Below are 10,721 nucleotides of genomic sequence, written 5' to 3' on the forward strand. Positions count from 1 at the left end.
GAAAAGAACTGCTTGTTATAATGTTGAATTGTTTTGATTAAATTGTTAAAATTGATCCGTTAAAGTCTTTTAATTTATCAAAAACCAAAATCACGAAAGTTGAGGGATGAGAATATTATTAGTGTTGAATGCTGATGCAAGTTAATGTTTTCTCTTAATCGAAATACGAAAGTTGAGATTTAGTGATTAGTTAATCTTGCCATGTTAATCAATCGAAATACGCAAGTCGAGATTGAGAGAACCTATTTGATTCGATTTAATTTGATTATTCCGAAAAGGAATAATTGAGTTTCATTGGTGAACCAATTTAACAAAGTAAATTGCAATTCTTGTTGAAATAATCATATGCTATTAGCGGGGAATTCTATTATCCTAGACTTTTATTATATTGATATTGATAATTATTTAAATTTCCTTTTGCATCTAAAATTAGAAACAACCAACTTAAAATATCTTGTTTCTTTGAGTATATGGTTGAATAAAAATTAATATTAATCTTGCTTCCCTGAAAATTGACCCATAATCATGCTACAACATCTGGAACATTAAAATAAAATCACAACATTGCTCAAATCAAACATACATAAAATTGATCAAATAACAACAAAAGTAATTTGTATTACAAAAAAAATAAAAAGTTGGAAAAAAATTTAGAAGATTAATTATATAAAAAGTAAAAGCAATAAAATAATTAGAAGTACTAATTAGTAATTAAAGTTTAATAATTGAAATCTATGTTATTCTCTTTCTGTATGAAAATCGTGCATTAATAATAAACAAGGTAATAATAATTATTATTATTAGCAAATTGACTTAGTGGTTAAATGCACAGTTTAATTACACATATGGTCTCAAGTTCAATGTATATGAATGCAATTTGGGGATATACATGGTTAAGAAAAAGTTTGAGGTATTTTGAGTCAATGAGTAATAATTGAGATTTATTTATAAATTTTCCTTATTTTTTTACTTAATTAAATTATAAAAACTTTTGATCATGTCTCGTAAAAACGATCTAGTAGTATGTAGGGTCTTACAAGATGTTGTTAGACTTCACTAGATGAACTTCATTTCTGGTTCTTGTCTATGGATTATATTTAAGCTAATGGATTCAAGCTACGTATTACTTTGTCTCAATATTTACTTCTTTCATTGCATGTCAAAAATTGGATCTTTGAATGGTTTTAGTTTTCCGCATATCAAAGTTTCACAAGTTAGGGGTGTGAAGAGATTTGGCCAAAATGGAAAGCTAAGTCCGAAATTCATAGGACCGTACGAGGTTTTGGAGTGAATAGGTGAAGTGGCTTATAGGGTTGCCTTGCCTCCAGACTTGGAACAGGTTCACAATGTGTTTCATGTCTCTATGTTGCGACCTTATATTTATGATCCTTCTCATGTGATTCAGTAGGGGTGTTCAAAAATATCCGTATCTGAAAACCCGATCCGAAAACCTGCTTTCCGATTTTTAAAAGCGGATAAATTACCCAGTTTCCAAAATTCGGATAAACCGGGTCGGGTACCCGGTTTTAAAACCGGGTATTCGGGTCGGATACGGATCGCGAATTTTGGAAAACCGGGTACCCGGTATCCGTTTTTTTTTTTTTTAATATAAAAGGACAAAATGGAAAACCCTAAATCAGTTTTCCTTCTTGCCGTCTTCATTCTGTTTTCTTCCTCCTTCTTTCGTGCTGCGCCACAAAACATTCAATCTTCAATCTTCCTCAATTTTTGCCGTCTTCTTCACTCTGCACTGAGACGCCATCTTGCTTCTTCAATCTTCAGTTCTTGACGTCGTCATCTTGCTTCTTCTTCACCGTTCATGCCGTTATCTTTAATTGGGTAAGTTTGTTTTAATTTTTTTTGCCATCTTCTTCTTCACTTCTTCTTCGATTTCGGCATCTTAGTTCATCACTTCGCAATTTGGATTTTGTCACAGAACATCTTTAGATTTTCACATTTAATTTGTTGGAATTTATCTTTGAATTGGGTCTTAATAAATGGTGAATTTGTTCGTGATATGACTAGGTTAAATTTTTTCACTTTCAATTTCATTGTCTATTGAATATATTTGATAAATCTAGCAATTAGGAGAGTTGATTTTTTGGATTTTTGATGAACCTAACAATTGGTCTTAATAAAATTGTGAATCTGGATAGTAGATTTTTTGGATTTTTTGAATTCGGTCTTAAATTCTTAGTAAATGGTGAATTTGTTTGTCATTTGATTTTTTTTTTTTCAATTTTGATTTATTGGAATTTGGTACCTATGCAGAAGATTTGAGTTTCTGGATTTGAATATTACTTGTTCTTACATGTAGTTTTATTTTATATCTGTAGTTCTATTTGAATTTGGTACCTGAATTTGAGTTTCTGGATTTGATGATTTGAATATGCTTGAAGTTTCTGGTACCTGTAGCAATTGAAGCTCAATGACTAACTATGATATCATTTGCAGATGACTGAAGAGTATAAAGCCATCAATGGAGCTTGAAGTTTCAACTTATAAATTTTAATCGCTTCCTTTTAGTTTATAGAATTATGGTTGTATTTCAATTAACTAATGATTGTATTTTAATAGTTTACGACTAATTAACTTAAAGTATTTTAATATTATTTGAATTATATATTAAAAAAAATGTTAAAAAGAAATAAGAAAAAAAAAGAAGTTACAAAACCGGTTATCCGGTTTCCGACCCGGTTTAAACCGGGTCGGATCCGGAATGGAATTTTAACTATCCGAAAAACCGGGTACCCGGTATCCGGTTTTGAACACCCCTATGATTCAGTATGCCTTTGGTGAAGGTTTTGTGGGCAAACTATACTACATCAGAGGCAACTTGGGAGTTAGAGTCTGATATGAGAGTCCGTTTATCCTTAACTTTTTGAGTCTTGAGGTGAGTTTTGGGGGACAAAACTCCTTTTAAGGAGTGAGTGTAATACCCCATTATTTTATTGTCTTTTACTATATGTGCATGCTAGATGATAATATTTTATGTCATGTGACCAATTGATATTTAATAATCGTAGATCAAAATTCATGTCGAATATAGCTATTACCATAATAAATAATAGTAGTGTGAATTGTCATAGTATAATTAAAATGACTTTATATATTTTTTTTATAATAATAATAATAATAATAATAATAATAATAATAATAATAAGATTAGTCAAACAGTAACCTAATAATAATAATATAGAAATAGTAATAAAAAATAAAACAAAAGGAATAAATTATTAAATCATCACCATAATTGAAAAAGGGGTACCCTAATTACAAAGCCTGAAACGGAACTGTTAAGCTCACAGTAATTGAAAATGGTGCTCTAATTACAAATTATGTAACGGCTGGTACACGAATAGCTCAGGAACTTTGCAGCTTCCTTATCCCTCGTCAATGGCTAAACCTATCATCTTCTCCTTCTCCTATAAATACTCATCTCATGGCGAGCCAATATTCATCACTTACCATTCTTACCTTCTTTTCTTTTCTTGGTAGTATACCATATAGTAATAATCAGTAGATACGGTAGCGGTGGCTGGTCTCAACGTTGATCCGGAAGCTTATTACACTCTCTTTTTCCGTCCGATCTCGTTTTAAGTACTCCTTTACTGTTTATTTTTAGGCTCATCTTCTTCATTTGTTTTTTTTTTAACTAGCTCTTGAGTTGGAGCTAGGCGTTAATGGCGGAAGTGCCGGTTTATGTTGTGTTTTCTCAAAAATCCTAATGCCACGTTTTAAGCATTTAGTTTATTTATAGTAATGATTTAAATGTAGTGATATGTGATTTTAAATTTTTAGTCAAGCAATATTTTTTTTAATTAAGTAGTATATACTCTATTGCAATATTTTTGATCGCATGTGTACTGTTGTGTTTAAATAGCGTTTTTAAGTTACTTTGATTTACGTTTTAATGTACTAGTTAACGATTAAGTTTGCGGGTGACTCATGTTGTGTTTAAATAGCGTTTTTAATTTATTATATATAATCATTATATTTATTTCAAAGAACGTACATTTCTAAGATATCTATCTAATGGATCGGTCTTTGGGAGGAGTCTATAAAAAGAAATGTGTTATTTGTATGACATTATACAAATATATATTGTGAATAAATTTTTATTAAAGTATAGTTGTGACGTGTGTTTATATTGTCAAGTGTAATATTCACTGAATTGTGGCTCATATTTAGTGTTTTGTTTTCCACAGGTAATGACGAGCCATTATTTGATATGTCTAATGGATGATGGGTGGGCAATGTAGATTAAACGAAAAATAATAAGACATATTTTTTTTAAGAATAATACATAGTAATTATGTTAGATTAAATGTTCTAAAGTTAAAGTTTTGACGCCTTACACTCCCCGAATGTGGCGAACACCTCGTATTTACTACCCGCTGCTACTTAATAATATTTACGTCTTATTATAAATAATATTTATAATTATAGAAAATTAGGGATGTTACAAACAGTATTAAAACCTTACAGTATTTATACATAATTAATATATATAAATTATTTATGCGAAAAATAACGTTCTGTTAATCTTATTGTAAGGTGAAATTATTTAAATTTTGGTTCTTGTGACCCTTTACTTGAATATCATTTTTATACAATTATCATTTGTTTACAATTGTCTTTTTTTTTAAATATAAAATGACTTTATTATAATTTAAAGTTACCCCTTTATAACTTCTAAGATAAAGTTATTATTATAAAAGTTGTGCACATAAATTTTTACACAAATTCTTATATTCACTTTCATGTTCAAGATACTCATTTTTATTTGTTTAATATTTAATGGTCATTTTAAAAATTAAAATTCACTTTAAATATTAAAAAATTATTTATATGAAAAATTATCTAATTTTTCTACAATAATACTAAGTATTGATTATTATGAATCATCTCATGTATTGTTATTTGTTTCATATGGCATTGTTGCTGTGGAGCTGACTGGTACAACAGATTAGAATTTATAAATTTTTTTTACTTATTCTTCCCATTAGTAGATTCATTTCCATTAAAATCTATAACAATTATTCTCATTTTTCTCTATTAAAATATGGAAAATCATTCTCTCATTTTATTTCTTCTTCTCCATTCAACACTTTATTAATTTTTCACTCCAATCCAATTGAAAAAGTCAATACTCAATAGACACTAGATTTTTCTATCATAAAAATATGATCTATTTTTGAGATGTGAAATAAACAAGGCTTATCTTAACTTGGTGATCGATTGGTAAACCAGTGGTAAAATGGCTTTATAAAAGTTCATTAAGGGAGGAATCAAAAGATGTTGACTCCACAAAGACAATGGTTTTGCGTCAACAATGGTGTGTTGTAGGAATAAAAGGGAGAGCAAGAAGTGGGTGGGAAGCCATAGAAGAAATGTCAATTTGGTGAATTTGGTGAATTTGTTTCCCATTTGTTTTTCACATTCAGCATTCCTTATATTAACAAATTTTTGTTTTTACGTTTCACATTCAGCATTTTTCTCTCTTACTAAAGTAACGAAAATACCGTTGTTCCTGCTCCATGTCAAGTTTTCTCTTTCTTTCTCTTTCTTTAGCTAGAGGAAAGAAAGAAGAGCACAAAATTAATTCACATTGATCTGAGAGTGGGAGAGTGACAAACAATTTATTGTCAAGTCAATGATCGATTCCCATTTCATTTGCTTACTCCACAATTCACATCAAACAATAAACAAAAACCAAGTGGGTATTTTGTTTCTCTCTTAATTTCAAAATTTTATGACCAAATTTATATTGGTTTTTTTGATTGAATGAGGGGTTTTTAGGGATTTGAAACAACTTGGCTTTCAAGGGTTTTAGATTGGATTGGATTGCTAGGATTTCTTTTACTTTTGGGCAAAATTAATTGGATGTCAATAGATGATGTCAAGGGCCTTATATTGGCTGTTTCATTGAGCATTTTTATTGGGTCAAGTTTCATCGTTAAGAAAAAAGGTTTCATGAAAGCTGGGACTACTGATACAAGAGCACGTTTTCTTTCTATTTCTTTTTCTTCCTCTTCATTTTGGAATTCAAATTGAATAATTGATGTTAATGTTTTCAATTTAGGTTTTCTTTTTTCTTTTTTTGGTTATTAGGATCTGGTGGTCATTCATATCTTTTTGAACCTTGATGATGACCTGGAATGATTACTAGTATGTTTTGTTTGCTTTTTTGATTGAAAAGTAGATCAGTATGGTTTCCACTATTATAAAGAACTTGTTTCAGTCATTTTTAAATAAAAACATGGAAAATTTTCATATCATTTGAATGTGATGTTTTTTTTTTGGTAGTAACTGTTGGAGAGATAGCTAATTTTGCAGCATATGCTTTTGCACCTGCTATTCTTGTCACTCCTTTAGGAGCACTTAGTATCATTTTCAGGTATGATCAATGTCAATGCAACCATAATATATCACCTTACCCAGAAATATACATGATACTACTATTGTTTTACATGCTCCACATGAGTGGAATATCGAGTCTGTTAAGTAAGTATGACATCTAGCAACAGAGCTAGGTAATTGGATTTGTGTTCTTTGAAATATTTGGCATTTTTATTTCAATATTGGAATATATACAAGTATTTCTATTCTCTACAAGAAATCATAGCGCCCAGGACTAGATTACAAGAAATTTTCTTTTATACAGGTTTTCTTGTGTATTCTGTTATTGTTGTGGTGCTGGTTGGTGTCCTTATTTTCTATTTTGCTCTGCATAATGGGCGAACATATAAGATCGTGTATATTGGGATTTGCTCCCTCATAGGCTCTATTACGGTTTGTTTACTCAAGTTCGGGATTATTTTCAATTATAGAATTATAGTTCAGGTACTCATCTCTCTGATACCAGTGATCAACATGTGTAGGTTATGTGTGTCAAAGCTTTGAGTATTGCCTTGAAGTTGACATTCGGAGGAAATAACCAGTTTAAATTTTTTGAAGTATGGTTCTTCACCATAGTTGTAATTTTCTGTTGTCTCATGAAAATCAACTACTTGAACAAGTTAATTTATAAAGTGTTGTTTCTCTATAATCACCATCCATTGCGTGATGCTGTGTTATTGTTGTTTCTTTATGGTATCATTTAATCATTTAAGAAGTTATATTTCAAGTATAATAAAATTCTATCATAATGATGTCAGTTGCTGCTTCCTTATTTTCTAATTAGAACGTGTTATTTCAAATACCTGATTCTATCCAATGAATGTTGCATTGTTGGCATTTGGGCAATGATATATTAATATCAAATACATTTTGGCCAACAAAGCTTTGGGCTGGCTTACATCTTTGCAATTTGTCAAATATGACAAAAGTCTCTTTAGCATCTCGGATTTCATGTTCTTTTCATACTAGTATAACTAGAGTGTTATGAATTGACTATTTCGGAGTGTAGTGAGCATTGCATGAGCATTAGTTAGAGGATTATCTTGAAGAGGAGGGCAAGGAGTTGGTAGAGGAAAGGAACCTTAGCATACTAGTATTAGATAGGATTATGCGATTGGATTGATGATCATAAATACTTGTTAACTTTTGAAATTTCTTAGTTGTAGATTATTATATATGATTAGTATTAGATAAGGTTGAATAGTCTTTAGTGATGTTTTTCCATAATGATTTATTTTGGTTCATGTAGTGAGTAGTCTACCCCCATAATGTTAGGGATTATGGATGTTGGCTTTGGCATTATTGTTGATGGTTATTGGGAGTGCGCATACCACTTGAAAGCAATCCTCTACTGTAGCTTGGTTCTTATTTATAATTCAATCTTAGTTTGCATGCACTTCAACTTTGGGTTTCTTCTATTAGTGTCCTTGTAGCTATACATTTCGTTTCATAGCATTGAGATATTGTGGAGCTCCCAAGCAGGTTGGGATTGAGTCAGGGAAGACCTTTGTTCCAATTAGGGACATTAGTGATTGGAGTTTCAGCTTTCAAGCATTACATATACATGCAACCTAGTGCTACTTTTGGTGGGATTAGTCTTTTTGATGTTAAAGCATTCGATGTTCATATCTTGTCAACAATTTAAATTTATCAAAAATTGTGGAGAAGAGAGTGGTTATATGCCATCGAGATCTAGCAGAGACAACTTATTTGAGGATCATATGTGAGAAATTGATGGTTGTGTAGGAAGTATTTTACAACCCTTAATTTTACTTGAGTAGCAATGTCAGTCTTTTTTCCATTTAGATCCAGAGGACTTCAGATACTTTAATCTCACACGTCTCATATGGGGATGAACTCGTACTCATGGCTCATAATCCATTTGTTACAAAGAAATAGCCACAAGTGCAAATAAAGTGAAAATCAAGGAAAGGGAGTAAAAGTGGTAAAATATATTTTTTGTGGGAAAGTGAGAAAAATGTATGAATAAGACGAAAAGGTAAGTTAATGTGTGGATGAGAATTAAAGAAAGAATATCGGTCATAGCCAAAAATAAAAATAGGGCAAATTCAATGGGACAAACTAAAAGGGAAATGAGACTATAATTTTTTGGAACAGAGGGAGCAGCCCCTAATATTCTTGAATTGGAAGGAAAGGGCTTTGAGTGTGAAGTATGAAGTTTAGACTGATGCTGCTAAAGTAAGGGATGTGAGTTTAAGGAAAAACTTGAATTTATGATTTTTCACAACTTGAATTTCCACTAATGAAACAGCATGGATGGAATTTATACTAAGTCCAGCTTTTCATTTTTGACCATAATAATGTAAACCATTTTTACTACTTGAAGCATTGCTCTTTATATGACGTAATTGGTCGAGTTTTTATGTTTGATATGCTTATATAATCTGTGATGTATCTTTAGCATATTTACTCTTTCATGTTTGCCATTGTTACTGGAAAATACTGTCTACTCAACTGAAATAAATTGATTGCAATAAGCTAATGAACTAACTATGATCATGAGTTGATTGCTATATTCTTGTGAAAATGATGAAACGACCTCCATGCCCTTCAATAGTACGCTAAAGTTGTATTTCTTATTTAAAATTAAATATAAGCACTTGATTGGATATGCACTGAATGAGATTCACTCACTAAAGGAAACTATACAAAATTTATGAAGCGAGTTACAACAAAGCATATATAATAGATTATAAGCATTTGCTTGAAACCGGAAGCTTTTTTAAGAATGAACACTGAGATATTTGCGGATTGAAAGGTAATAATTTTGGCAACTTATCAAAATGAAGTAATTCCATTTGCTTCATGATCACTAGCTTCTATTTCTGCCTTCAGAGCCTACAACAAGAGAATATAAGATCAAAAATAACCTTTTCTTTATTTTCATTTTCCATGGGGAGGAAGATTTTTTAAAAAGGAAGGCCTTACAATGGATCTCATATGAGTAATCACTTGTAAAGATTTTCTAGATTAACTTTGACAAACTATCCTCTAATTGTTTGTATATCTACTAGCATAAGATACCTAGTTCCTGTTGAGCAAATAAAATTTCTTTTAATGTTATTGCTTATCTTTTTTTATCAGTTGTTGATTAATACTAAAGATAAGGGATGAATAAGAGTACTCTTTATTAGTAACAATCTCTCACATTGTTCGTTTTAGTTCATGTAGCCAATCCGATATAGTGGGATTAAGACATTAATGTTGAACGTTTGTACTCACTGAAATCTTTTTGTGGGGGAGAAAGACTACATTTTTTTGCAAGTCGTCCTGTACATTTTAATGACACTCGATTCCCTGCAGGCGCTGAACACATTTAACACTGCTAGCCTATCTACCATGTCATGTTTACTTCACTTACCATTTTTGCAAGTATGATCATGTTTAAGGTAACACACTGTTTTTTTTATATCACTTTCAAAATTGTCATTGGCAAATACTTTTACATTTTAGCATCTACAAATAATAATAATAATAATAATAATAATAATAATAATAATAAAAAATTCAATAGAAGTATTATATATGACGAATATATCTTAATGTTTTAATGATCAGCCTTAAATTCTGTATTAAAATTGATCAGTTTATCTTAAAAATTTTCAGGAGTGGGATTCATAGAATGGTTCACAAATAGCTAGAGTTGTGTGGATTTGTAACCATTTTGTGAGGGACATTTCTACTTCACAAAACCAGGGACATGGAAAGTACTCCAACAGTGCTACTTTCTGCAACTGAACTTGCCAAGCAGACAAGTGACAGCTACACTCATAAAAATTCAAGGCATTCTAACCGCCATGCTAAGCCAAATCGTGAACGTGAAGAATAAGCACTATTGCACTAGCTCAATTCATCCAATGGACAGTTTTCGAGTTTCATTGTATATTGGAGCACAAAGTTTAAGCTTAAAATTTTAGACCAGTACAAATTTTATTCCTTGCAAACTGTAGATAGATTTTCTTAAAAATAACTGATTGCCAAATTAAAGGATCCAATTATTTGTAGGTAATAGGGATACAACAACTTTAGTTAAGAGTTTTGGAAACAAATTTTTAGATTTTGAATATCAAAATATGTTTCAGTTTCAGAAAATAAGTGAAACGAAAACTGAGGTTTTAAAATACAAAACTAATGCAATTCTTACAGATTAATTTTGTCTTGTTTGTTTTGATAATTAGGTTATGTTCATAATATGATCATAGCAGATAACAAACATATGGACACAAGCAAGACATACCATACAAATGAAAACATATGGACACAAGCAATAAACATCACGATATAGGTTCACAAAGTGA

General features: G+C 30.6%; 1 pseudogene; it reads left to right on the plus strand.

Annotated features, from left to right (window-relative positions):
• The first annotated feature begins 5,886 nt into the window (after positions 1 to 5,886).
• Positions 5,887 to 10,252, plus strand: LOC130811442 (probable magnesium transporter NIPA2; annotated as a pseudogene).
• The last annotated feature ends 469 nt before the right edge of the window (positions 10,253 to 10,721 follow it).

Source organism: Amaranthus tricolor, chromosome 1 (assembly GCF_026212465.1).
Source record: "Amaranthus tricolor cultivar Red isolate AtriRed21 chromosome 1, ASM2621246v1, whole genome shotgun sequence".
Classification (NCBI taxonomy): domain Eukaryota; kingdom Viridiplantae; phylum Streptophyta; class Magnoliopsida; order Caryophyllales; family Amaranthaceae; genus Amaranthus; species Amaranthus tricolor.